Source organism: Schistocerca cancellata, chromosome 7 (genome assembly GCF_023864275.1).
Source record: "Schistocerca cancellata isolate TAMUIC-IGC-003103 chromosome 7, iqSchCanc2.1, whole genome shotgun sequence".
In the NCBI taxonomy this organism is placed as follows: Eukaryota; Metazoa; Arthropoda; class Insecta; order Orthoptera; family Acrididae; genus Schistocerca; species Schistocerca cancellata.
Window position 1 is genome coordinate 439,216,584 of NC_064632.1, and position 24,913 is coordinate 439,241,496.

The window sequence follows — 24,913 nt, forward strand, 5'->3', positions numbered from 1 at the left end:
TTTTTACTTTCTAGCTTAATATCTGATACGTCCTGCGTCGCAAACTCATTTTTGGCTTATGACAGAGTGCTAGGGGCCTGCTCCACCGCTGTCGCGGATGTTCCCGGCACTGCAGTACTGCTTTATTCCTTAGTACTTTAGTATGACACTTCAGTGCACATACATTCTTCCTGACTATACTGTTAAACTTTAACCTACTCTTCATCTTTACTAAATTGTCACCTCAATGTATATCTGTTCCTGGGTACGAATAACAATCCAGTTTTTGATTTCGGAATTTTCGCCTTATCATGATGTAATGTAACTGAAACCCTACCGTACCTCCTCGCCTTTTCCAAGTTTACCTCCTGATTTGTGATTCTCGAATAGGATATTCGCTATTACCAGCTGAAATTTGTTGCAGAACTCAATTAGTCTTTCTCCTCCATCATTCCTAGTACCAATACCGTCTCCTCCTGTAACGCTTTTTTCTACTCCTTCCACTACAACCGTGTTCCAGTCCCCCACGACTATTACATTTTCATCTTCCCTTATCTGTTCAGTATCCTCATATACTTTCTCTACCTCTTCATCTTCAGCTGTCGACGTTGGCATATATACTTGAACTATCGTCGTCAGTGCTGGTTTGCTGTCGATTGTGATTAGGAGAATTCTATCACCGAACTGGAAACAACTAGTCACTCTGTGCCCTACTTTCCTAATCATAACGATTCCTTCTCCCGTTATACCGTTTACCACTGCCGTTGATATTATACAATACTCATCTAATCAGAAATCCATGTCTTCTTTCCATTTCACTTAACTTATCGCCACTATATCTAGATTGAGCGTTTACAATTTCCTTTTCAGATTTTCTAGCTTCCCTGTCACGTTCAAGATTCTGACATTTCACGCACCCACTGTTAGAACATTATCCTTTCGTTGATTATTCAATCTTCTTCTCATGGTCACCACCCCTTTGGCAGTCCCCTCCCAGAGATCCGAAAGGGGGACTACTCCGGAATCGTTTGCCAATGGAGAGATCACCATGACATTTTTTCATGCGCTGTGTTTCTTTAACTCAGTGTGTTCCGTTGTCTTCTGCATCCTCATGCCGTTGATCATTTCTGATTCTTCTGCCTTTACGAACAGTTTCCCACCCCATGATCAAGAGAGGGCCCTGAACCTCTGTTCGCTCTTGAAATAAATATTAAAACACAGGGACTGATAGAATTAAAGGTTTGACGGTGGATCATGAGTCGGATCTGGATTGCTCAGTCGGTAAGAGCACTGCCTAGAGTACGTAAGTTTGTCGTTCGAATTCTGGTCCCACGCACAAATTTAAACCCTTAATTATTTAAAGTTAGTACACTCCGCTGTATAATGGAAGGGTCATTCTTGGAACCAACGTATTCTGTGCCTGAGACATTTCACCTCAGTTTCATTACTCCCAGGAGTACTGGTCTAGCGAGCAGCAGAGTTTCTGTAGCTTATTTCACAAGGCACAATTTGGTGCATGGATGCCTTGTAAATATTGCCAATCATTCCTTTTCCTGTTCCACTGGCAAATGAATTGAGTGAAAACCGATTCTCTATATGATTCCGTGCAAGGCCTGATTTCTTTATATTGTATTCTCAGTCCTTACGCGATATAGATGTTGATGAATGTAGGATTGTTTTGTCGCCCGTCATAACTTTCTCAATAGTCTAGCAACTGCCACATTCTATCTTCCACAGCATTTTTAAAAATATTCAAAAAAATTTGGAATGCAAACATGTCCGAAAGAACAGATACCACATACACTATGTGATCAAAAGTAATCGGACACCCCCACAATATTCGTTTTTCATATCAGGTGCATTGTGCTGCCACCTAATGCCAGGTACTCCATATCAGCGACCTGAGTAGTCATTAGACAACGTGAAACAGCAGAATGGAGCTCTCCGCAGAACTAACGGACTTCGAACACGGTCGTGTGATTGGGTGTCACTTCTGTCATACGTTTGTAGGCGAGATTTCCACACCCATAAACATCCCTAGGTTCACAGTTTCCAATGTGATAGTGAAGTGGAAATCTGAACGGACACGTACAGCGCAAATGCGTACAGGACGACCTCGTCCGTTGGGTGACAGGGACTGTCGACATTTGAAGAGGGTCGTAATTGCAATAGGCAGACATCTATACAGACCATACCACAGGAAATCCAAACTGCATCAGGATCGACTGCAAGTACTACGACAGTTAGGCGGGAGGAGAGAAAACTTCGATTTCGTGGTCGAGCGGCTGTACATAAGCCACCAATCACGGCGGTAAAAGCCAAACAATTTCTCAATTGGTATAAGGTGTGTAAACATTGGACCACTGCCGCCCCGTTGGTCTGGTGCTCGGAGATATGTATTCCTGCATGGAGCTTAGAAAGCTAACTGTGATCTGTGATCACTGTCATTAAATGACCAACAGATCATCAACAAGCGCCAGTACAAATGGGATTTAGGAATTATTATCCCGATTTCAACTAAATCGATGACTGTGGTCTACATGATCGCTTTTGTTCAACTTACGAGCTTTCATGCGTTTGCACTTAGACACTAAATAATCTAAAGAGTTGTCAATCATTAGTTCTTGGTAAACGTCATGTGCACTTAACTTACAGCGGAGGTTAGGAAGGACATTTATTTGTTTTGTATATTTGTGGTGAACTCACAAACAAATTTTAATTGTATACTGAAATGGGCAAATTGTGCGCAGAGCAATTTCTATGAAAACAAGTGGAACGACTTGACCCCAAGTAGATAAACAGCATTCACAATTCAATTTCAAACATAAATATATATTTATCTTAACCACTCAGAAAAAACAATTTAATTGAACAGTTAATCAATTAAACGAAGTTTTCACTAAACCTTAAATTAATTCAGAACTTGCTTTGTCAGTTTCACAACATAATGTAACTGTAACTAACAACATGAAAATCAAAGTTCACAGCTTGGTTAATGCTTAGAATAAAACTGTACATTAATTTTTTTTCTTTTACAAAAATCAGGACCCAAGCACTAGTTGAATAAAAAATAGCAGTCTTTAAGGCAATTAATCGGATCACAATTATAAGAATAAGTAACATTTCATGAACAACATTGCCTTAGAAAAATAATAGTGAGAACAATATAAGATTAAGGAAGACTAGGTCCAAGTAAAACTGTTAATCAACACAATAACTGATCAGATTCAGAAATATCGAACAGTTTAGTAAGCAATTTCTTGGAACATGAAAAACAAACTTTCAGTTATTTCATGAAATAGTAAAGACCCAACGCCAGTTTCCATCCGCAATGAACAACAACTGAACTTTGCAATTAGTTGCGTGGACTAGTTGCAACAGGCACACAATACAGACGGAGTCCATCTGGAATGGTCATACAAAACAAGATGTGTCGCCAGATGTCTAGGCATCCCTTTCGGAACACAAATGTGTGGAGTGGCCAGCGCAACCCTCTCAGCGACCAAATCGTGGACGATTAACGCAAGCAAGGGAGCTCCACGCAAGCATGTACATTAACATCCGGGCTGGAAGGCAAGTGTAACATACCGAAACTTATTAGCCGAGATACAAGAGTGAAAACTCGTGTTAACTGTGCAGAGGGGTAGGTCAAATTTGTTTGGTCTACTTATAAATATTACATTTTCGTTAGAAAAACCCAGCACCAAGTCGCTACCCTTGGGACTGACTCAAATTAAAGTAACCACCCGAAATACGAAGCTATACTACCTTGAAACCTCAATAAAATGAAGAGGCTTAGTAGCACGATGAAATGCAATTAATCTGCTGACTATCCAGATCAAGAAATTTACAAAAATCTTAAAAATGTAACTTGCAGTAAAGTGTTACCTCGGCCACGAATTTAGATCATCAAGACTTTCAATGCTGCGCAACATGCTACACGTAAAATTTCAACTTGAAACAAGGAAAATAAGCTTAAATAGCTTACACTTCACCAAACTTCCAGCAGTGAGTCCCTGAATAAATAACAGATCGTATACACCCAGAGGAACAATCTACCAGTAATGTAACCGTAATTTAGCAATCGACGTGGTCAGTCCTAGAACACAACAACCAAAATACGGCACGACCACTAGGATGGCGACCACTGAAAAATACTGCCAGTCTCCACAGCCCGCAGAGCTACCACCGGAGAGTAGCACGACCAATAGCGCACAGCTTCTCGGTAAGCTCGGTGTACTCGTCTCACTGCCGATACGCCATCTCTCCCTCGCTTAGCTTACCTCCCGGCTCCGGAGCGACACCTAGCCACACGACTCGGCAGCGAACTAAAGACACGCAAGTAGGGATGGTTCGACTCTAAACGAGCCGTCACGGTTCACATACGTCCTGGAACAATTTGTTATCGACAGTCGCTATAATGTAGGACATATTATTCGGACAAGAGGTATTTGTGTGCTGAGCTCAGTTTCTCAGCTATTTATGTGATACTCCCACAGTAGATATTTTGTTTCATTGCACTTCCAGGTTTTGAATAGTCTGACTATTAATTTCCGTTCCCGTTTGTTTGACACTGGCGCAATGGTCGCAAACGTGTTCCAAGCAGCAGATTTTTCTTTCATATGTCGTCGGCTGAGTAAGTTTTGCATCGTTGGTCGAGAGGCGTAGTATGCTGTTGACGGTAACTAATGTTTCGTTCCACTAGTTGGCAATGCATATTATATTTAGTATCTACGTTCGTCTCTTTTCTCTACAGTGATTTCATTTGTCGTATTATTTACATTCGCTGTGACGACAGTGCATCCATAAATATTTTGAGATCTATATTGACATTTCACCCCATAAGTTTAAGTGTACTAAGCTAATTTTCTCCTTTGAGCATTGCAACGCAGAAACAAGACTTGCTGACGCAGTTGCTTCGCACCTTACAGCAACATCTGCAAGAACAGAAGACCCTTACACAAGCTGGGGCCCATCGCGACGCTGCCTAAGTCCTTCCAGCGACTTCAGCACCAAAAGGAGCTTTTGCTACGGTCGTGGCCACACGTGAGGACGATCGTGGACTACCATTTCAAAATTTCTATTAGAAGACGGAGCCATGGCCCACCTTCATGACGAGGCTGGAGAGGCTTTTCATGGGCTCCACAATTCAAGGTGACCCATGCCAAGGACCTTTTCTTTTAGCCTTTCGTGTTGTCACACCTATGGAGTTCTTCAACGTTTCAACCCTGGTATACATCCTCATACCGTACCATATAACCATCTCATATCCCAACTTACTGCTGTAATATTCCGGTTCCTGAGGCATGTTGCGTATCACGTTTTATTTAATTTCTATCGATCAGCTGATGGGTTCAGCATTCTCTGTGTCGTTTTAACTAAAAATTCTGAAATATGGCTAAGTACTGCTAAGGTCTAATAAACACAGTCGTTACACTCTCTGGTGCGAAAGCAGTTATCGTTTGACAGCTGGAGCGACGCTAGCGCTCCAAGCGGTGAGAAAGCAGATAGTTACCTGCGTCGTAAGGACAAAGTTTGTTTTTAATTATTTTTATACTTAATTGACGAAATAGTTGTTAAGCTTTGGGTTCCATGCATTAGTAAATTACCAAGCTTATTAATGACTTCAGAGCATCTCTGCGCAGTCCTGATGTTGACAAGCGTAAAGTAGCACATTACAACCTGAAAGTGAAGGTGCGCGCCCTCAAAGACTAATGGTGGCTGAATGAAGTCATTGAAATGCAATCATGCGATGACACAAACCAAACAGGCAATTCCTCGAGTGCCTGAAAACTATCTTTGGCCCAAAATCAAGGAAGATAGCACCTGTTTATGACAAAGATAAAACCTGTCGGCTGACGCAACAGAGTGATATCCTTGCTCGGTCGACAGAACATTTTGATGACGTTCTTAATCGCAACCATCAGACTACTGATATTCCATACATAGAATCATTTGAAGGTCTGCCAGTCGACGAACAACTTGCTGATACTCCGTCGTTCAGTGAATTCATTTCAGCATTGGCAAAGCTGAAAAGTAACAAATCAGCAGGATTAGACAACTTCCCATCAGAACTTTATAAATATGGTGCACCAAACATTACGAACCCACTGTTTGTTCTAATTTCAAAGATTTGGGAGTGAGAAATAATTCCACAAGATTGCTATGCGGGGAGAGATTTCCAAGGTCGCTGTCCAGGTCATGATGGATACTGCAACTTCGGAAATGGCTTTCGCACACACGAATGAGGTGACGAGATAACTGATGGAAGAAGTGAGGTATGAAGACATCCGCGAGAAATGTGGAAGGGCGCATAGAAATCTCATACGCGACGAGAGGCAATACGTCACACCTAGAGGGAAGGAAGTAATGCGTGTACCATGGCGCGAAAACTGTAGAGGGAGAAACTGGAACCAGGGAAATATAGATTAGTCTCAGGTCCGTCCCGCTCTGGAACTAAAGTAAAATTGGGGAGCCAAAGATGGTATTCCGAACTGTAAAGAATGGAAGATATAAGGATGGAATGAGATATGCCCACAGAAGTAAAGTTAAAGATTTAGTCAGTGAGATGCATAATGACTTAAAGCAATTAGAGAATAACAGCGAAATAAATGACAATCCAGTGGTGAAGTTTAATGACAAAACCACAGTTGGTAGCACAGCAGAGTTAGTTAGATTAATGAAAGGATTATGAGCGATTCTTAAGAAGAGAATCCTGCAGCAGCATTAAAAGATGCATTGCCGCAACATCAGCATCTGTGGAAAGGGAGCTGTAATTGATGAAGACATACATCGCCACATTATCTGCAATGTTACCTACAAACACAGGCATAACGTTGATTCTCCAGAACCATATCCACCAATGATTATAAATAATAAAGCGCATTTAGTAGCTTAGAAGTAAATCTCTGTGCTATGAGAAAAAACGTAAAGTTAAAAAAGGGGGCTAAGGAAGACTGATACAAAACAAATAATTGTTTATAGTATATGTGTTCTGTCAAAGATAAGGAATTAGAAGCCTTCAAAAAGAGAATGAAAGAGTTGCAAAAGGGAGGGTCGTATGCACGAATTCGATCGTGTATAGCGAGCAAGCTAAGCCAAAGCGATGTGGTGTAGTCAGCGAAAAATTAAACTATAGCGGTAGGTGGACTACCTGCTTTTAAGGAAAACTTATGACACAATTCTTCAGACGTTTTCTTGTAGCTCATCTAAATTACAATGGCGTATATGACCTCATTATCTTCATTTCAAGGGTTTTCGAAGAGAGTGATTTATATATTTTAGTTAAGTGGAAAATAATAAATATGAGCATGAACAGACCAGTAGCTTGTTACGAATAGTTAGTAAGTCACTACTGTAAAGCCAGAAGCGGTCGTGGCTTTTTAGCTTGGGTCTCAGGGGAATTTGCCAACAATGAAATATCGGACGTCATGAGCAGGGCAGTTGCGTAGCAACATTGCGATTGCGAATCGTGTTGCGCAAAGATATTGTCTGTGCTTGCGTGATTTTCGTTGTGCTATTGTTTGTGCTCTAGAGTTTCTTCTTGGTGAGACAAGCTCATTAATTGAGTATCTAAGTACCTTGTTGAGAAGAGTCTTCCGATAGAAGAACTTACGAAGCCAGCGTTGGGTGTGACGCAGAACGGAACCGTAAGTAACTAGTCAGCATCTTCTCTCTGTCGCCTCTTTTCCAATTAACATCCTTTGCTGTTAATGTGACTGCAAACGTTTGTTGCTGAATGCTGTAGCTCATACATCAAATAGCTTGTGTTTGATTTTATTTGGATGTTTAATGGTATCAGCTAAATTTTTACGATAAAGAAAAAAGAAATCCTTTGCAGTGATCCGCCTTGACATCCAATCTGCGAGAGCAGTTTTACAAAATCGTCGGACATGATTTCCGTAATTGATGTAACGTGTTGACTTCTTTACATTCTATAAATTCCGAAAGCTGTACATTTCCAATATTAAGAGTAACTTCTTTACATTCTATAAATTCCGAAATCTGTACATTTCCAATATTAAGAGTATTTAGGGGTAATGCTCCGAATTTTTTCTGCGTCGTATTAGCATAGTGTATTACTTTATGGGTCTCTCTCTCTCTCTGTCTCTCTCTCTCTCCCTCTCTCTCTCTCTCTCTCCTCATACACTTACACACATTGTTAAATCTTCATCCTCTGTCCTACATTTTTTCCCACTGACGCCAATACAGCAAGGCGTCTATTCAGCTAATAAGAAACTTGTCGCCAAAAAGCACACATCTGGGTTCAAATATGTCAGCAGTACACAGCTTTAAAACGTTCTGCTTCATTTTACGTTAACATAGTCCTCCAAAGTGTAGTATGTCGCACAAATTGCATTGAGTTGGACGAGGATATGTTCTCCTTTAAAGGGTCTAACGGAGTATGTAGATTATCTGCCCTTTTTTGTGTGCAAGTACAGTTACGATGTACCGATCTCTGGCGTTGCGCTGCGAAGTTGGTACTGAGTAGTTAATGATCCGAAACGAAGACGAACAAACATGGTCACAATCCAATGTAAAAAGAGCAGAAAAGGGTAAAAAGAAATCCGAATCACATCCAAGCAAAATAACGTTCAGTCAGTCTGTTCGCGCACATCACGCTTAGATCCAGAGGAATCCAAACATAAGAATCGTGTTTCTGTTATATAGAAGTTTTGACCATTTTCAAGAAATCAGAATTTTCCCGAAATCTGTCATATCTGCAGGAAACTGCGGAGAATATCATATAGATAATTGGTTTCAGAATGTTTTTTGGGCGTGCTTCGGTGACCTCAATGTGACTTTCTTAAAGCTTTATTACAAAGAAATGTTGCAGATATGTAACGGAATTAATTAATGTGTCTACTACTTAGATGTTTCGTTGCAGTGTAAAGGAGTAATTCTTTAGTGCTTCTTACCTCGAAATACGAATTATTGGATACTCAATGTTGATAATTAGAATATTTGGGTACTATTGCACAGCTAATATCTTGTGATTAAGCGTCCATAGGATTTTAGATTTTCTGACATTATGTGCACAAGTGTGCTCCAGTTATTCATTACGTCTCACATTTTGTTGCAGGAATAGTACTCGAAATTTCCATTGATTTGGATCGAATAACTACCTGGTGTCGTTAGTAAATCTACTCACCCTGTCCCCTTTTTCAGAATATTTCGTACACGTAACTGATCTAGGAACTGTGTGCAAGTCTCATATATGTAACACTTCCGTGTCAAAACATAGTATTTCGCGGTTAAGTGTTTACACATGTGAGTGAATATTCTCTACTAATGATTTTAATTTTCTTAGGGGACCCAGGACGTACTGCTGCATACGCATTTTGATTCTATTTCGAAATACAGCTTCACCCTCTGCATGAATTCCCTCTAAGTTAATTCAACATCGTATCGAATGTGTCGCCTTTGCGGACTACGGTGGCTCCGTGAAAGAATCGCATCTATTTCTTAGATTCTTTCGATTCCTGCTCAATTCGGACTCCATCTTAATTTTATTCAAAATCTAAAGAGACATATCTGCACAATCCAACGACTCACAGGCCCACTCAGTGCGTCGGCTCATAAACTATAAAAGTCCTAGGGAAATCGCTGATGCATACATATTTCGAAGAACTAGGAGTTCAGGGTTATTCAAACTTCAAAAGACGTGACGTGACGATCTGTTCTTGCTCATAAGTAGTCACCACTTTACTTAATAGCATATTACAAAATGATCTAAGGTATATATATCTCTGTCAGAGAGACATATAGTAGTCTTTTTGTGTAGACATCTGCATGTAGCTGCGCGCAAATATAGCGACTCTTGTCAGCACATTAGCATCACTTTGGAACTTTTTCATATGTACATTATTCCTTTAACTTGGTGAAAACGCAAATAATCAACGTGATGGTGAAATTTTTAATTCGATACTAACGTGCTCATTGAAAATATTAACAAATTTCCTTGTTTGTGGTACTTTTACTTTTGCATTGCAGGTATTGTTGGAATCTATGATTGTGACATATCGGTCACGTCTTACGTATAGTTGGTAAAGCGCTGTGGTACAGTTTGCAGCTATCGTTGTTCTTCAGTTTCGGTCCCAGGCGATTTTATCAAGAATGAAATATCGCACAACATGAGGTGGCGGTTGAGTAGCAACATTTCGACTGCGAATTGTGTTGAGTAAACATATTGTCTGTGCTTGCCCGATTTTCGTGGTGCTATCCTTCGTGCTTCTTGGTGAGACCAGATCATTAACTGAATATCTGAACTGCTTGTTCAGAACCGTCTTCAGATAGAGGAACGAGTGGGACGCTATACGGAACTGTAAGTTAGAAGCCAGCATCTTGTCTCCGTCATCTCTTATCCGCAGTGACATTATTTGCTGTTGACGTCGAGGGTAAACTACTGCTGCTGATCGCTGTGGCCTCACATTTCAAATCGTTCGTATCCAGCTTTATTTAGGTGTTTAGTGGACCAGTTACATTTACCGAAGGAAACGATCCTTTCCAGTGATCACAGTTGATGTTCATTCTACGAGAGCAGTTTTAAAAATCTGCGGCCATGGATGTAATTCATGTGCCCCACTGAATTTTTTGCGTTGTATGAATTCCGATGGTTTATTATTTCCATTATCAAGAGGAATTAATGGCTACTCGGCGACGTTGTTCTACGTCATATTAACCTACTGTATCATGTTACGTAATGCATAACGCGTAGGTCATAAAGGTGCTTTAGTTTGTTCTGCGTGATTCCCCAGTGTTAGATAAATGTACACAATTTGTTTTTGCTGGCCTGGATCGTGGACGTATCCAGGGAAGAGATGACGGGGCAGCTTTCCTCCCTAGTACGAAATTGGTGTCCTGTACTGCATCGCCCGCCAGACACAAGTAAAAATTCAGTATCAGTTTGAAGAAATGCAGAACAGTTATTGGCCGTTGTGTAGTAGCATGTGTCATGAAGTCTCGGTGTCATTCCACACTTCACAGGAGAGCTAATATGAGTTGCCTAAATCCCTTCCGCCTTCGCCTCACTTTTACCACACATTCTAGATACACATCAGTTCTGTAACGTAAATATACGCTATTTAATGGTTGTGTATATGTTATTTAATAACAAAAAACGAAGAAATTCAAATTTTGTTCATACAATGGTATCTTTCGCGACCAGTCGGCTTACCTGCTGGAAATCTTGCGGCGTATATGGTCGTTGCCCATGAAATGTCTTTGTCCTAGCTCTTCGTCAAGACGCAGCATTGGACATTAGAGGTGCTCTTTACTCTGCTGAGGCTTGCAGACACAAGAGGTCACTGGCGGAATCACAAAACCCTTAATAGTTGTCCTGCGCAGATTTGGAAGGAAAGGCAGGAACAGAAGAGTTTCATGTGCCGCGACCTGCAACAGTGAAGGTTCACCAATAGCTATGTAATAATTTATTTAAGAGCAACTTTTGCTCCATGCAGTTTTTACTTTAGAAGAGAACGATCCTGCAATGACAGTATATTTTAGGATAACACACAAGTTACAGAAGAGGAAAGAATTTAAGATAGGGATGCAATAATATTTGTAGTTTAGGAAAATGCTTTCGAGTAAGGCAGTAGACGTACACTGTGGCAGATTATGCAATCCTTCCCATTCTATCTAATTAGCTCTTTTGAAGAGACAAAAATTATAATCGAGGACTGAAGAACTTGCGCAAATAAGTAGAAGTATTTGTCATTAGTGTTATAGCGTGCGCCAGAGAATATCGCTTCACAAATGTAAGCATTAAGAATCAATTAGAAGTTGATTCAGATCGCAAGAAAACAGACCCTAACAGGAACAGATGGCTAACGTATGTTTCACTACTATTTATTTCAATCTGCTGTAGTATGTTGACTGCAATCCAGTTCCGAGTGAAGCTGAAGTCGTGTGTCAAGCACTGACTAGTACGCTCAGCTTTGTTTTTCGGGGGCAACCCTGCAAACCATTTCAACCACCGAGGACGTCTCTCAACACAGTTCAAGACATCAGCCTGTTTCTTTCACTCCCTCCCCCTCTCCCTCCCACCGTCCAACCCTCTCTCTCTCTCTCTCTCTCTCTCTCTCTCTCTCTGTGGCACTCTATCTCATACACTTACAAACATTTCGTAGCAGAAAGAAAACTTCAATCTATATGACACATTTTGTTAGCAAGAACTGCAACACAGCAAGATATTTATATAGCTGATAAGAGCCACGTCGCCCACAGGCATACATCTTGATTCCAGTATGCCACCAATGCATTGTTATCATATCTTTGGCAGTTTCAGACTTCTATGCTAGACTTTAGACGTGTTCATCAACTTACTGTTTATTTGAATGTTTACTTGTGCCTGATTCACGGTTTGTTAGGATATTTTAATTTTTCTCTAGCATCACATCGCCAGAAACGCGCCACTTTCCAGCAGGTCCGTGTTAGGTCTCCTCCTTCACTGTCTGTCTCTTCGGTAAAGATTTTGTCATTCATCCAAAAGTAACTTCGCGATGAGCTAGAGCCTTGAAACTTCCAGCATACCTCAGAGATGTCTGACAATGCAGTATTAACTCAGTATCTTGTCTGGTTTGTGGCGGAGTGTACTTTATGTACCACTGCCACATCCCCCTATTCCTGATCTCGTCGCGAATGGTCCACGGGAAGAACGGCTGCTAGAAAGCCTCCGTGGGAGGTGAGCCCTCTCCAACATTTTCCCTCACTGTCATATCCCCAGATATACGTAGGAGGATGCAACAAATTGGTCGAGTCTAGTAAAGACAAACTAAAATAATTCTGATATATACCACATGACTCTGTTGTAACCTCAGCAAAATGTCTGAAATCGATTGACAAAATTTCAGGCGCGGTAGAGTAATAACTATTTAAAGAAAATTTTTTGATACAGCACGTTTTTAAATCTGCCTAAAAGGTATAAAATGATTTCGGATAGCTTCATACGGATTACAAACACAATATAGAGAATTTTGGAAATTTGTGATTGTGTATTTTGAATGTCTATGTAATTACTTGAAACATTTAGAACGAAAAACGTGGGGCACTAGCAATTCATATTTGATGCATGAATAATTCACCAGCTGACTAACGTAAAGTTGTATTTCATGTTCTCCACGTTTTCAGTTTTCAGTCTTAAACACAGCCATGGATACTAATAATTCACAGTCTCAAATTTTCAGCAGTATCTGTATGAGGGTACGACTATGTATGAGACTATGAGACATTATTCTACACTTTTTAGTCCGATTTAATAATGTGGTATATTAAAAACTAAGTTTTATTTAAATAATAAAATAATTATTTAAATAAAAGTCAGATTTGTTTCTCTTGTCGATGTGTCAAATTTTTGTGAGTGTGTGAAACTTTTCAATCTATTTAAAAAACTGGTAAGATCACAGCAGAGACATGTCGTATATTTCAGGTTCATTTTCGGAGCCAACCATTTTATTTAATTCCCCTTGATATTTCTCGCGATAAACTATGTGTGTACACTGAGAACGTTAGGCGTCCCACTGCACTAATGTTGGATGCTAATGTTTTTTCTGTGGAATATTCAATGTGCAGTATAACGTTCTGTGTTCCATAAGTCAGTACAAGCTCTAGGTAATGGTATAGTCAAAGACATGAAATTCTGCCCTGGGAGTGGCTTTCCCAATAGAGGTAGCTGATTTTCAGTTTGTAGGAAATGAAGGTGGATCATTTAAGGTCTGTCTCTTCATACTTTCTTCTTTTCTTGTCATGCTCGACGATTATGCATTATTGCGTGTTAGGTGGGCATCAGCACCGCATATATGGTTGCACTTCCACATCCGTTCCTATGATCCTGAGTGTTGCTTCCGTCTGAGAGGTTATTCGTAGCCTTATCTGTGAATCACGTACCATTCAGTGGAAGCTCCGGAGGACACAAATAGTTACAAACGAGATATACTTAGAAGCCGTTCAAGAAAAGCAGTATGCGTTACCTCTCTGCCAATGAGAGCAACGCATGCTCTCTGTAGCATGTCACGTGAAACTAACTTAACCAGGCCTCAGTGTAGATGGAGTAATCGAAAGACACTTGCTGCTAAAGGTCAATTTCTCATTCCATCCCAAGTGATCCAACGACTGTTTGAGATTTTAATATTATTGCTCTGTCTCATACTACCTCTTTAAATGAGATGAACAGTGGTTTTGCTAGCTTCAGAAGGAAACAAAAGTTAAGCAACTCACCTACTAACGTGCATAGAACAGTTATAGTTCAAACACGTACCATCTGATTAACAGAATTTTTAGCGTTTGCTGGAACTCAGGTCTACATGTTTAAGTATTGGACAACAGAAAGGGCAACTGGTTATATAATCTCGTCGGTGGCCGAACTGGACAACGATGTGTCAACAAGTCAACATTTCTTTTTCAGGTGAGCTGTACGCAGTTCTCCTGAGGATATGGCTTTAGAGCAATTAAAAAAAAAAGAAAAACAGTGGACCTGGCTGAACGATAATTAGAACTCATCTACAGCCATGTAAAGCGCAAATAAATCACTGCTACCTCACTCAACTATTCCTTCTCGTCCATAATACAAGGTATCCGCTAAGGCACCCATCGTAATTCGTTAAGAAGAAGGGAACGGGTTGCTGGACATCTGGCCGTTTGCCACAAGTCTCTCGTATTTTTTGGGTGCCATTTATGGGCAAATGACTGGTAGTCCACTTATAAGTCGAAGTGGCATTAAAATGGTACGAAAATGAATGTGTGGGCTTTTGTACACAGGGCACAAATACGTCAGGCAACACACACTAGTGAGAACCTTAGTTTGTTCTTGTAGGATCAGCTGACGTGAAGAACAGAGATAGAAACTGAAAAGGAAAAGAAAAACGAATCACGCGGGTAACCTATATCACTATGTTCTCTTCCATGATATCTTGTGTACTGTTCGTACATCGTTCCGAAATGCACAGAGAAACTCCTCATTCTTTACATTACGTATCAGAACACTTTTTCGAAAACTGTGTGCCACTTTTAATCGACGTTGTAAGTCCCCACAACCTAACTGAGCTTGAATTATCGATTTGATTCTTCGAACACATTGAGCCTACGTATATCATCGTACTACCTAAAATCGTTACTTTGGTCACAATTTGCAAATTATTCGTGAGCCGATATTTAAATTTCGTAAAAATCTTACAGTATCAGAGATTTCGACGTTTCTGGTATCGTCTACATATTTGCATACTCATTAGTAAGAAATCTTCGTAGGACACTCGCCCTGTTTCCATTTCAATCTTCCTCACTAATCAGCAGTCCACAATGGACACGCTATAATTCTGTCTGGTCAATACTTGACGAGATATTTATTTTTTTCTTCGCAGATGTTCCGAAGGCTTTTGGGCGTGTTCTGCCTCCGATCTGGGAGGGAGGCAGAGGAAGACGTTTACGGAGACCTCATAGACACCGATTTAATTGGAAAGCCAGAGGTGAGGAACACCAAACAACAACAACGCTTAGGTGCCACCATTTTTACGAAGATAATTAAGCTAAATTTACATCACAAGTTACTGTTAATCCATCTCGATTTTTTGATTCTTAGTTACTCGTAGTTGTATGCCTTCGTATCAACGTGCTTGTAGCACTATTAAGAGGAAAGGTCGATCGGCTGACTGTACGAGTAAATTATTTTAACTGGAACGCTGTAGCCACTGGCCCGATCAAAACTGTGCTTTGTACGGGAAGGATGTAACGTAAATAAAAGGGGATGTTAAGCAGAACATTAAGAATCAGAATTGATTTGAGTTTCTGACTTTTAGTATTATTATGAATTTTTGAAGATCACGACAACTACACAAGAATATACAGAATGTGCAGAAATGTTCCTTAAACTTGTTGATGATGGTTCCAAAACTGGCAACAGCATAGTTTACAATTCATGTAACACCTGCTAATATAGTGTTTAATCACTACTGAAGATTCCCTCAAAAGTCTGATGAAATTAATATTGAAATTGTATCAGGTCTCACTTATGCATGATGATGATTTGTTAGCTAATATTTGGACAAACTGACTAGGCGATGATTTTAGGACCAGCTTAGTCACTTGCTGGTTTTCAAGTCCACCGTTGCAACTGAATGGGCGTACACGTGCTCGGTATTTAGAGGTCGCAAAGGAGTGAGTGGATCCATTAGCTTATTCAGTTTTGCTTGCGGAGGATATTATGAGTGTGGGGTGTTAGATAACAGTTGGACTTAGTTTAATGACTATTTGCACTGACCCTTCTTGTTTCTTGTGGTCAGATGCGAGATGTTCTGAAACTTGTTGGATTTCATAGAATCCATTTATGAGGGACTTTTTAACTGTGTCTCGCCAACACAGCAGGTTTCCATGAGGGGCCACGTTCAATGACGCGAACCGCGTTTTTGTTATGTTCTTAAGAGTTTTCATCACATCGTTTCAATTTGTTAAACTAATTTATACGAAGTTTCTTTAAATCTCTATTTTAATTACAACTTACTCTCGATCCAGATACGAGGTAAAAAACTGTCGATGTTATTTTATGACGGCCTGGAAAACATCCAGCAATATGCTACCAAAACCCAGAACTTTTGGCACATTTACTGGAAGTTGGAAGGCCTCTGAATTTGATAGACAAATATAAGATTAATTTTTAATTTATGCTGTGAATTCACACGCACAAACTATTAGATGTTAGATAAAGGTAGAAAAAGAAATTGAAAAGCAACAATTTTGACGGTAGAAACAAATCTCCCACAGAGGATGAGCGCCGCGCGTTGGCGGCTGCGCTCAGACGTGGACGAGTTGGTTCTGCTGGCAGCGCAGGCGGAGAAGTCCCGGCCACCGCCTGCTGTTATTGATGAAGTCTGCGGCAGAGTCATCGGGAAGGTAAGGCGGCACTAAAGACACATCTTATTGGATAACTCGCTACTAAGAGATGAGTTTGGTTGCATACAACATACCCTTTTCTCAGACCATTATAAAGTGGTACAAATTTAATTAATGCTGGAAGATAATAAATATGATCCTTGTCACCGTTAATGATTGTGTTTGAAACATGTTCCCTTTCTTTCGATTACACAGAAAAATAGAAAGTTCGTCTCTCTCTTTTTGTCCATAACAGTCACCGTAGTGAACTTTTTTTACTGTTGTTGCATAATGAAAGTCTTATGTATTTTAAAGTGAAGAATTGCTTTTCTGTGCAGGTGAACGATGGCTGGATCATTCTGACGACTGCCGAGATCCATGAACCGCCTGTGGTGGAGTGTGACGAGGACATCCCGCCGATTCCTCGCCGCCGGAGAGGGTGTCGGAGGTGCTGGGCGGAGAGAGTCGCGGAGAAGACCGCTGTGCGCCCCCACGGTGGCCGGGCACACTGCCTCACTACCCACTAAACGTACTCATGACGAGGACACGCCGCCAGTTCCTCGTCGGCAGAGAGGTTGTTGGAGGTGCTGGGTGAAGAAAGTCAGTGCAAAGACTGTTGTGCGTATATGGAGTGGATAGGGACAGTGACTCATTAACCAATAAACATGTTCATGACGAATTGAGTATAGTGGAACCAAGAACAGTGAACGAGAAGGATATCCATCGAATGTCTCGTCGCTACATAGGGTGCTGCAGGTGCTGGACTGAGAAAGTCAGGGCTAAAACTATTATATGTGTCTGTGTGTGAAAAGTGGACAGGGACACGAGCTCAGTACCGAGTAAACTTATTCATAAAGAAGTGAACACAGTTAATGGGGAGAACATACCACCAGTGACACACCGTTGGAGAGGGTGCTGGAAGTGATCGATGGAGTAAGTCAGGGCTGAGACTGTTGTCTATCTGCAAAGTGGCTGAGCTTTTTTACTAGCCAATGAACATATTGAGGAGGGCATACCACCGATGCCTGTTTATTGGAGAGAGTGTTCGATGAGCTGGGTGGAGAAAGTCAGGACTGTGACTCTTGTCTGTCTGCTAATTGGAAGGGGATACTGGCTCACTTGCCAAAGAACATATTCATGTGTAGCCAAGTACAGTGATTCAGAAGGACATCCCACTGATGACTCGTCGTCAGAGACAGTGCTGGAGGTGCTGGCAGAGCAAAAATCAGGACCAAATCTGTTGTTTGTCTGAGAAGTGAAGGGGACACTGACTCACAAAAATTTAAACTGAATAAATAATTAAAGAATTAGTATAATATCTTCGAACTTGGGACATTAATTGCATCTTTGTAAAAGAATGTTAATGAAGCTTTAATATCACTCAATTCCATTTAAACAAGTATTGAAATAAAATTTACTACTTTCATTAAAGATGTACGAGTATGTCTTACTTTTTCTCTGTATTTACATGTGTTAACGCATAGAGGCAAATATGTGAGAATGTTATCTTTTTAGATGTGCATCTTCCGCAGCAATATTATTCACAGACTGTCACAACTATAAGTACACGGAAAATCCATCTTCATCATCACAAATGACAAATAATTGTTAGTTCATTTGGTTCACGAGTAACTACAAAACAAAATAACCACGTAGTCGATTTTATTTGTCTCCATTGATGCTCTGTGCAGTTGCATTTTTTATAAATGCTTGTGTCCTGACCTAATAGAAATTAAATAGCCATGTAACATTAAGACACATCTATGGACGAACTTTCCACTGGAACTAAGGGCCTGTAACGATTCGCTCAAAAGTCCATTGCTCTCCTCTGAACTTCAGTGAATTCATTCTCCACCTAAACAAAATTAATATTCCATCCAAGTAAGTAATGGTAGTGTTCCGATGCTACAGTGCGCCTAAGGGTTACAAGAGTCACATTTTTTTAATGGATAATTAGTAAAAGTAGTTTCAGTTTTGAAACGTGGAATGGAACTGGAAGTGTTAATCAAGTCTTCCTGAACTCCAGAAGTGTTGACGTACACAGAAATGGTCCGACAAACACATAAGTAACAGCACTGCACTATGTGGCGAAATTTACTTAGTGTAACTATCTGAATTACTAAATACAAAATAGGAAAGCTGTGGATAAACAAAAATATTTATATATAATGTGTATCGCTAGACCACCGGTCTTATCATTATGCTCAACTGCGCAGCTTTACATTTTGCACAGCATCGATATTGCGATGTCTTGCACACCCTTTAACCACTCTAATACGCTGTTGAATGTGTACGACTGGGCTAGACAATAAGGAAGAGCATTCACCGTTGGCAACACCAACGCTATTTTATTCAATAGAACATTAACAAAAATTCATTTACGCCTATTTTTTCTAAAATTTTCCAAACTCTTAACAAAAAAAAAAAAAAGGTTCAAATGGCTCTGAGCACTATGGGACTTAACTTCTGAGGTCATCAGTCCCCTAGAATTTAGAACTACTTAAACCTAACTAACCTAAGGACATCACACACATCCGTGCCCGAGGCAGGATTCGAACCTGCGACCGTAGTGTTCGCTCGGTTCCAGACTGTACCGCCTAGAACCGCTCCGCCAACCTGGCCGGCTCTTAACAAGAAAAAAATTTCCATATTTACTAAACCTGTTTTTTGGTTACAATACTTTTGCAATGACCGAAATTTCCCTTTTTTTATAGACTTCAAACTACCTTAAATTGACTTTGGATATAAAATTCAAACAATGTCTTTGAATTTCACCACGAACTTGTAGTAAACACGCAACGTATGCTTCATGCCCTTTGGTGACGTAAGTTTTGAATAAAGTGAAGTTATATAAATACAATTCATATTCCGCTCAGGCGGTGATAATCCAAGAGACAGGATCGGTGGTGCGTACTTGCTATCCACGGGCATAGGAAGGACACATTCCGGTACATAACAACTTGCAACACCAGCATAATTTGGTGACAACACCTGCCCAAGGACTATACTGTACATGATGATAAGCAAACTATATGTAGACGTATCTCAGAATTGCACTGGCCTATACAGGCCTCAACAACTGTAAAGTAAAAGGTGACAGGACAAGTCTTCAATACTCCAAATTATTTTACTAAATGATTGCCCGTAATAACTGCTCTGAAAATAATAGCTGTTATTAAAGTAAGCTTCCCTATTTTTTCCGGCAGAATAGTTCTGAGCTGTGTGTCTAACCCTACATATATCGTCGTTGTTGATCATTGTGATGACACGTTGACTTTAGAATTCTTTTTCACCTGTGACTTGGAGCGTTATGTCTGAACGTAAAATGATACGACGAAAAGCTCCGAAACTGATTCTGCATTGAACCAAGCATCACTCGTTATTGTTGACGACGTGCGCAGAGGCATTAAGTATCGTAATTATTTTTACCTGTAGTTTGGTGTGTGCATGCTTAGTCTTGAAATGACACTATGAATAGTGCCAGACTAGTATTCGATCCCAGACGCGCGCCTTCTTGGAGACGTAGAGGAGTTTGGCATCTTGTGGAAACAACGAGGCGACAGCATTTTGTCATCTCAGAGAGGTCAAAACCGGCGAAAGGAAAATTCGAGTTCGAACACCATTCCAGCAGAAATATTTTCAACACTTCAAAATCAAATACATAAGAAATAAGTCCTCGTGACGTTACATGACGACTGGATAATTGGTAAAATAAAATGTTTTGCATAAGAAAGCTAACTGGTGACAATTCCAGCCTGCCCTTACTTCAACCTCTGTCACTGCGTAAGTTACACCGACTCTCCTCCAATAGGTAGTGAAGGAATATCATCTTTAATGTGAGTTTACAACCACGGTGCTATCCTACATTGTCCAACCGTCTTTAACGGAGTTGAAGAGAGTCTGTTCGTATTTGTTAAAAAAGTTTGCCTGATGTATGAACGGAACCTAGACCTTAAGCATACGAAGCTAGAATCATACCAATATACGACCGAACTGCACACAACGTTGCTTCGTGCTTTTGTCGTAAAGTACGATGCTCTACAATGTATGGGAATGATGATTTCCTCGAAGTTGATTACAGCCTTTCCAAAACGTTCATTTCCTTCTTCTTCCAGACTGCTGTGCACTAGCTTCCTTGACTGTCCAATGCGCACTGTATTATACCTCTTAAAAAAATAATGTAACTATTTATTTAGAGGAAACACTCATCTAGTAAATTTGTTTGTCCTTTGATTTATCGTGATCTGTTACTGATTTTTAGTGAAGTTAGTTTTTACGCTTAACTTTCAAAAAAAATACGAAAGAGATGTTGTTGTTGTTGTTGTGGTCTTCAGCCCTGAGACTGGTTTGATGCAGCTCTCCATGCTACTCTATCCTGTGCAAGCTTCTTCATCTCCCAGTACCTACTGCAACCCACATCCTTTTGAACCTGCTTAGTGTATTCATCTCTTGGTCTCCCTCTACGATTTTTACCCTCCACGCTGCCCTCCAATACTAAATTGGTGATCCCTTGATGCCTCAGTACATGTCCTACCAACCGATCCCTTCTTCTGGTCAAGTTGTGCCACAAACTTCTCTTCTCCCCAATCCTATTCAATACTTCCTCATTAGTTATGTGATCTACCCACCTCATCTTCAGCATTCTTCTGTAGCACCACATTTCGAAAGCTACTATTCTCTTCTTGTCCGTCCATGTTTCACTTCCATACATGACTACACTCCATACAAATACTTTCAGAAACGACTTCCTGACACTTAAATCAATACCCGATGTTAACAAATTTCTCTTCTTCAGAAACGCTTTCCTTGTCATTGCCAGTCTACATTATATATCCTCTCTACTTCGACCATCATCAGTTATTTTGCTCCCCAAATAGCAAAACTCCTTTACTACTTTAAGTGTCTCATTTCCTAATCTAATTCCCTCAGCATCACCCGACTTAGTTCGACTACATTCCATTATCCTCATTTTGCTTTTGTTGATGTTCATCTTATAGCCTCCTTTCACGAAACTGTCCATTCCATTCAACTGCTCTGCCAAGTCCTTTGCTGTGTCTGACAGAATTACAATGTCATCGGCGAACCTCAAAGTTTTTATTTCTTCTCCATGGATTTTAATACCTACTCCGAATATTTCTTTTGTTTCCTTTACTGCTTGCTCAATATACAGATTGAATAACATCGGGGAGAGGCTACAACCCTGTCTTACTCCCTTCCCAACCACTGCTTCCCTTTCATGCCCCTCGACTCTTACAAGTGCCATCTGGTTTCTGTACAAATTGTAAATAGCCTTTCGCTCACTGTATTTTACCCCTGCCACCTTTAGAATTTGAAAGAGATTATTCCAGTCAACGTTGTCAAAAGCTTTCTCTAAGTCCACAAATGCTAGAATCGTAGGTTTGCCTTTCCTTAACCTTTTTTCTAAGATAAGTCGTAAGGTCAATATTGCCTCACGTGTTCCAGTATTTCTACGGAATCCAAACTGATCTTCCCCGAGGTCAGCTTCTACTAGTTTTTCCATTTGTCTGTAAAGAATTCGTGTTAGTATTTTGCAGCTGTGGCTTTTAAACTGATTGTTCGGTAATTTTCACATCTGTCAACACCTGCTTTCTTTGGATTGGAATTATTATATTCTTCTTGAAGTCTGAGGGTATTTCGCCTGTTTCATACATCTTGCTCACCAGATGGTAGAGTTTTGTCAGGACTGGCTCTCCCGAAGCCGTCAGTAGTTCCAATGGAATGTCGTCCACTCCTGGGGCCTTGTTTTGACTCAGGTCTTCACGCAGTATCGTATCTCCCATATCATCTTCATCTACATCCTCTTCCATCTCCATAATATTGTCCTCAAGTACATCGCCCTTGTATAGACCCACTATATACTCCTTCCACCTTTCTGCTTTCCCTTCTTTGCTTAGAACTGGTTTTCCATCTGAGCTCTTGATGTTCATACAAGTGGTTCTCTTATCTCCAAAGGTCTCTTTAATTTTCCAGTAGGCAGTATCTATCTTACCCCTAGTGAGATAAGCCTCTACATTCTTACATTTGTCCTCTAGCCATCCCTGCTTAGCCATTTTGCACTTCTTGTCGATCTCAATTTTGAGACGTCTGTATTCCTTTTTGCCTGCTTCATTTACTGCATTTTTATATTTTCTCCTTTCATCAATTAAATTCAATATTTCTTCTGTTACCCAAGGATTTCTACTAGCTCTCGTCTTTTTACCTACTTGATCCTCTGCTACCTTCACTACTTCATCCCTCAAAGCTACCCATTCTTCTTCTACTGTATTTCTTTCCCCCATTCTTGTCAATTGTTCCCTTATGCTCTCCCTGAAACTCTGTACAACATCTGGTTCTTTCAGTTTATCCAGGTCCCATCTCCTTAAATTCCCACCTTTTTGCAGTTTCTTTAGTTTTAATCTACAGGTCATAACCAATAGATTGTGGTCAGAGTCCACATCTGCCCCTGGAAATGTCTTACAATTTAAAACCTGGTTCCTAAATCTCTGTCTTACCATTATATAATCTATCTGATACCTTTTAGTATCTCCAGGGTTCTTCCATGTATACAACCTTCTTTCATGATTCTTAAACCAAGTGTTAGCTATGATTAAGTTGTGCTCTGTGCAAAATTCTACCAGGCGGCTTCCTCTTTCATTTCTTAGCCCCAATCCATATTCACCTACTACGTTTCCTTCTCTCCCTTTTCCTACACTCGAATTCCAGTCACCCATGACTATTAAATTTTCATCTCCCTTCACTATCTGAATAATTTCTTTTATTTCATCATACATTTCTTCAATTTCTTCGTCATCTGCAGAGCTAGTTGGCATATAAACTTGTACTACTGTATTAGGTGTGGGCTTTGTATCTATCTTGGCCACAATAATGCGTTCACTATGCTGTTTGTAGTAGCTTACCCGCATTCCTATTTTCCTATTCATTATTAAACCTACTCCTGCATTACCCCTATTTGATTTTGTGTTTATAACCCTGTAGTCACCTGACGAGAAGTCTTGTTCCTCCTGCCACCGAACTTCACTAATTCCCACTATATCTAACTTTAACCTACCCATTTCCCTTTTTAAATTTTCTAACCTACCTGCCCGATTAAGGGATCTGACATTCCACGGACGAAAGAGATATAATAAGCAAAATAATGAATTTCGTAAGTTGCCAATTACGTATTGTATCTGTTTTTACCGAGCGCCAGGCTCCCTACAAATTACTGTAAATTCAATAGTGTGGTATTACTCAGCTCTGAAATTATTACTATCACAGAAAATATACAAGTATTAATAAAATTATTTCACTGGGTTCCTTCAATTAAACTCACTGAATATTTTAACATAATTTCTTCCGCTCCGGCGATCAGACATTGTGCTGTGAAAAAATATTTTTAAATGTACCGCTTAATGGCGGCTAATTGTTAACAGTCAGAGATCACTGTTACTCGCTCCGCAGCAGCTGGAAACATGCTAAATAATTTTCGTTAAATATTCTTCTCATAATGTAAATGTGGCATAGGTTCTTGAAATAACACACAGAGTTCACTTTATACTAATATATTCTTACTAGGACACAGTTTACACCATTAAATATTTGCAATTACGTTACGACAGAAACAAATGCTAGTGCAGCACAATAGCTTGCGTACCTTATTCCAGCTAACACCAGAACGAACAGAACAAAACAGACTAGACTGAAGAATGAGCATTGCATTGTGTTTTATACTCCTACAAAGAAGATAATACTTCTTTTAATTACTTACACACTATAATCTCATACAATAAAAATAATGTCTTTTCTGCATCTATCGATCTATAATGTATATTTTTACAGTTAGTGTTATTACCTTTCGCAGATATATCGATGTTTGAAATTCATTTTGAGTCACATACAGTTATTTTTATTTACGTTTCACCTCGATAAAGGTGAATATTGCAAAAGGGACACTACAACTGCTGTTCTGATTTTGTAATTACGGAAATAAAATCTCATAACAGCCAGTTGCAAGAACAGGCAACAAAGAAGGACGCAGAAATTTCTGTGGCAAGTGTTGCTTTCCGCTCTTGATTCT